This window comes from Cryptomeria japonica, chromosome 6 (assembly GCF_030272615.1).
Source record: "Cryptomeria japonica chromosome 6, Sugi_1.0, whole genome shotgun sequence".
Taxonomy (NCBI): Eukaryota; Viridiplantae; Streptophyta; class Pinopsida; order Cupressales; family Cupressaceae; genus Cryptomeria; species Cryptomeria japonica.
In genome coordinates, this window is record NC_081410.1 from 395,223,461 (window position 1) to 395,229,460 (window position 6,000).

Below are 6,000 nucleotides of genomic sequence, written 5' to 3' on the forward strand. Positions count from 1 at the left end.
ATTACAAGATGTTGATTGATTGCCCGTACAAACAATGTAGATGAGCCTGCTTATATAGGCAAGCCTATATGGATATGTGAGCACACAAACATGACATATGGCTCAATAAGAAACAAGGGTAGGTAGAAAATAGGTGTGGGTAGGTAGGAGAAACAATAATATTCCATATGAGGTGGAATGTAACAACAAGATAAGATCAACACCATAAAAGGTGGAAATTCTCCTACACACACTATCCCAATGTGGCACAAACACCCAAGTGTCTCCTACCCAAACTACTATTAAATGCATGTACTTAAGTAAACTTAAGTAAAGTGTAATAATATCCATGATGAATAATTATTTACACCAACAACATGAATGAAACGAACAAGGCCATCACCCTAGAGATTTTTCTAGGCTATGTTTGTTATCTTCTACTATTAGGATATTCATTAAATTCATTTTTTTATTGGTATTTGTAATAAATATAATAAATCAATTCAAGTGAATTCTTAAGTTTTAAAAGCTACTTTAGAAAGCCAAACTCATTCGTAATTGTAGTTTTTCTACTTTTAGTTCCAATCATCAAAATTAGGGTTTAGTTAAAGGGTTGAGATCGTAAAAGTTTGGGCACCCAAGGTTGTTGTTTATTGTCTCCTTGTAGAATTTTTTTAGGGATTGGACATATTATTTCATGTGAACTTATGCAATACCAATGTGAGAATTACATTAAACATTCTAAAATTGCAAATTTTGGTATCAATCAAAGGATAATACCTAACATTTCCATCACTAGTCTAATATTGGCAATGATGTATTTCATTTTCTTTTTTGTAAGTTGAATAATCTAGGCTAGGTTTGTTATCTTCTACTATTAGGATATTCATTAAATTCATTTTTTTTATTGGTATTTTAAATAAATATAATAAATCAATTCAAGTAAATTCTTAAGTTTTAAAAGTGACTTTAGAAAGCCAAACTCACTTGTAATTGTAGTTTTTCTACTTTTAGTTCCAATCATCAAAATTAGGGTTTAATTAAAGGGTTGAGATCCTAAAAGTTTGGGCACCCAAGGTTGTTGTTTATTGTCTCCTTGTAGAATTTTTTTAGGGATTGGACATATTATTTCATGTGAACTTATGCAATATCAATGTAAGAATTACATTACATTCTAAAATTGCAAATTTTGGTATCAATCAAAGGATAATACCTAACATTTCCATCACCACTCTAATATTGGCAATGATGTATTTCATTTTCTTTTTTCTAAGTTGAATAATCTAATGGAACATGCAGTTCAATCATGCTTTCATGAAGTTGTTTCTTAAATTTGAGAATGAAATATGGTGTTTTAATTGCATGCAATGTGAAATACCATATGTTACGTTTCCCTTAGATTCTTGTATAATTTTGTGGATGACAATGTAGAATACTAACCATTACAAAATTGGGTTTTTAATCTTATCAATCTTTCAAACCTACTAAATGAAATGTGGCTTGTAATTGTTCATTTATTCATTGAGTTTTTCCTTTTTTCTAACTCCAATCATATTCTGATATTTTTTTATTGTAGATTAGCTTAAGATAGATGAAGGTCTAGGCTAGGAATTCTAGATCTCTCTTCTTTTGTTAGAAAATCTAAGAAAGTACTTCCAAACTGTATTTTAGAAGATTGAATCATTTATTTTTAGTAGATCTTAATTATTTGATTGTTTATCTTTGTCAAAATTTGATTTATACTAGCAAATGGTCCCCTTGTTAACAAATCACATAGGCCACATAGCTTTCCAACGTAGTCAAAACCTGATTGGTAAGAAACTTTTGACCTTTATTTTTTTGTTTTTAAAGAAAAGTAGAGTATTCTATCATTCCACTTAGATTTGTTTGAGCTAAAACCACCATCAACAACCCCTTTGCTCATGCACGTAGGTCCCAACAAGCATTTTTTGTTTACAGTTTTGTACATTAGTATAACTATTGGACAACATAGCTACAACAATGTACATGAATTATGTTTCATCATATCTCATGGATAACACCAACATGAATTTTTCATCGCTCTAGATGATATTTTACTTTGTAATAATTTGATTATGTTCTATCGTTCATTTTAATGCATACATTTTTAGTTTACTAAACATCAACAATAGAAAAGTGCAAAATAAATTCCAATTCGTGTAAGTCAAGTTAATTCTAAAAATCAGTGTTATTTCAATTATTTAATATTATCTTAGATAACACAATGATTGATTGAATATAAATAAATTGAAAGCTAAGTTACTTTTAAATATAGATTTTATTTCAACTATTAATATTAGCTTGGATAACACAAATAAATGATTAATTAATAATAATTTAAAACAATCATTACATGTTGTTACTTATAGTAGTGTAGCGTCCTAAAATTGCGACACTTGCAATTTCGACCGCATTTGGGTCTTCACGATGGCGACGCAACACTAAACCTGAATGGAGACCCCGAAACTTGCTCACGACACTAAAAACTGCATTTTTCCAGCACCCTGGCCTGATCCTCCTTGCACCCTGCTGTCCCGGGAGGTGGGACCAGAGCGCCCAGCGCCCTGGTCCTTGGTCCCTGGCCCTATTTTGGGCCCGGTCTCCTATGGGACTTCGGGCCTTTTTGTTTGCAAATTGGAAAATAACATTTCCTGGTCGGCCTAAGGTCGGGAAAATCAGTCTTTTAACCCTAATTGGCAAGTATAAAAACTACATTTCCTCTCCCATTTGGGGAGGAAGGAGATATGTGTACAAGACGTGGAAACTCTATTCAAGCATTCAAGCATTCCTTCAAGCAATTGATCATTCTAAGTCTCCATTCAAGGCTAGGTGTTGCATTCAAGACAAGGATTCAACCATTGAAGAGGAGATCACATACTACAACATACAACATACAACAAACAACAACATCTATACCTTCGCATATAAGGATACAAACATCCTTACAACAAGGTATTAGTACTTGTTTTACATTACATTTACAGCATTTTCTCATTTCTTGGTTAATTCCAAAACTGGGGTTTGACCTAAAGGCAAACCCCTAATCCCTAACCCCCCAATCGTCTTCGCTTTTCTGTGTGTAGGTTGCAGGTACGCGGCTGAAATTGAAGATCTGGAATCCTTGTGCAGAGACGAACAGATCCCCCTTCATTTCGCAGATTTTTCGGAGGATCGTGTGCACGTCGGGCGCCATCGTCCCGTCAACTTTTGCTCAAATTTGCAGGACAGCGTCGTCTCGACATTTTACTGCTAATTCCAGGTCTGCAGCTCCATCCTATATCCCTAACTCAGTTTATAAGCGAATCTTTCTCACTTTCTATGCATTCCTAGTTCAATCTTTCCATCTACATTCTTTACAAAAGAGGGTATCCTTGCTATCACAACCCTTGAAACTCATATAGAATCCAATCTTGCATTGCGTGGGATTGGATCTTGTGGGTTTCAACCCCTCTTTTGAATGTAAAGTCCCTCCTAAGTGAAAACCATCAACCCTAGTGACTCTCCCTTCTCCCTCCTCGGAGTTGGGGAGGGGAGAACGACTAGGGTTCGATTTTTCCGCTTTACATTTTGGTGAACCCGATGTGAAAATCCTTTCTGATTATTCATAGTTAGATCTGAAAAATTTTCTTTCCTAATTATATTTCCATGTTTGATCTTTTGCAAAATTTTAGAGGTTGATTGCATAAAAACCCTAAATTTTCTTTTTAAGTAATTAAACTTGTGAAATGTTTAATTGTTGATGCTTGTTTCAGATCTGCCCTTCTATTACAAATTATCAATTCATATTTGTGCTTTGATTTTGAAAATTAAGTGGTTAAGTGTCAAAACCCTAAATTTTGAAACCCTCTTGATTCAACCTTTGACTGATAATTTCACTAATCAAAACACCTCCAAATCAGCTGTAACTTTGGATTCCGCAATAAAATCATAATATCTTTCATCCCTGAAAATTTGGAAAAAAGTTGCGAGGACCGTGTGTACTCCGAGCGCCATCGTCCCCGACATTTTTTCCGAAATTTTGGGAGCGAGATCTTACTGTATTTTCCTGCTAAAATCCAGAATTTTGGCTGATTTTATCAATTTTAACACCTTCAAAATTACATTCAAAGTTGGTCTAGTGATTGCTTGGATTGAAGCTTCTAATCAACCTTCAAAATTACATTCAAAGTTGGTCTAGTGATTGCTTGGATTGAGGCTTCTAATCATTCAAAAATTGTTGAAATTGAAATTTGTGTCAAAATTGTGTTTCTTACAGTCCTAAATCTGAAAAGTGTGTTAGCATTCATTCGAAATTTCAGTGATTTATTCAAATTTTTGCAATTTGTGACTTTTGAAATTAAGTGCTTAATTACAACAACTTTGATTTCCGCTTTCAAAATTGAATTTTGCGTGAAATTGAGTCAACTTTCAAATTTCAAAACTTGCATTGCTTTTGGTATTCCCTCTAAAATCATAAAATTCAAAATTTCAGTTTCCCTCTCTTTTTCAAAATTCAAATTTTGCATTTTTCGACAATCTTGGTAGGGTTCAATTTTGAGATTGCAACTTTAATTTGGCCTATCTACAGATCGTAAAATCACTCAATTTTTTTTAGGTTAGCTGTAAAATCATCATAACTTTCATCCCTGCAAATTTCGAAAAAAACTGCGAGGACCGTGTGCACCCCGAGCGCCACGGTCCCGGACATTTTTTCTGAAATTTCGGGAGATTGTCCTGATTGTATTTAACAGCTTAAATCTAGAAGATTGGCTGGTTTTACTGAAATTTGCTACCTCTAAAAATTCAAAATCTTCTCTCTCTCTTTAGTGCATGAGTTTTACAACAATAAGTCCTACTTACACTATTCCCGTTAGACGAAGCCTTAGAATTAAGTCCTTCCAAGGTTTAATTACTGAGGAGATGGAACCTAATTTGAATGGTCTTTTTAACGAGGACATGGGTAATTCCTCTAATCCTCTTAATGATGAAGAAGCTCTCCATGAGGTTTCTGTAGAACAACTTTCAAAATTGGATAACCAATTTGACGATTTTCGACAATGGATGTCTCAAGAATACCCTGATAGTCAAGCTCTTCCTTTAATTGAGGGTCTAAAACGTATGCTTCAAAGTGATAAGAATGGAATTGATATTTTGCGTGGTATTGCACACATTGTGGATTCAAATGTGATGCCTATGAAAAGTTGTGCCGAAACCTTAGGTTATACACAACCTCCTACTCAAGACAATCATTCTATTCCTTTGACGACTCCTATTGCTAGTATACCTACTTTTACATCAAACATAATGACTACTTCAACACAAGACATTCCTCCTATGATCACCAGTCATGGGGGCAATCCCTCTTCTTCAATTAACCCTCTTCCTTCATTCAATCCAACTTCTTCATTCATTCCTTCAATGAGTGTTCCTATTATATCACCACAAATGAACATGACGCAAGGGGGCAATTCATTTAACCCTTCCATTCCTCCTTGTAGTGTTCCTCTTTTCCAATCTTCTCCTATGACTAACTATCATAGTGTCCCACCACCTTACTCTCTACCTTCTTTCAATAACATAACACCTCCATCACAATCTAACACGTCTAATATGAACTCTTCGACTGAAGTGACCATTAATAATCTTGCACAAACTGTCTCTTCTTTACAGCAACAAATTGCCTCTATGAATCAATCTAAGTTTAGTGTGCCCACATTTGATGTTGCGAGTCCACTTTCTCTTGACATTGTTCGAGCTATTCCCCCTAAACATGTTGAAATTCCACATCTGGAGCTTTATAATGGTAAGGGTGATCCTCTAACACATGTTAAGACCTTTCAAACAATATGTACTGATTTTGCTTATGACCAAAGGTTGCTTGCAAAACTATTTACTAGAACATTAAGAGACAAAGCCCTACAATGGTATTGCTCGTTGCCTTCCTATTCTATTACTTCTTTCGAACAACTTGCAAATGCTTTCATTCAACAATTTCAAAACAATATAAGTCCTAAAGTTACT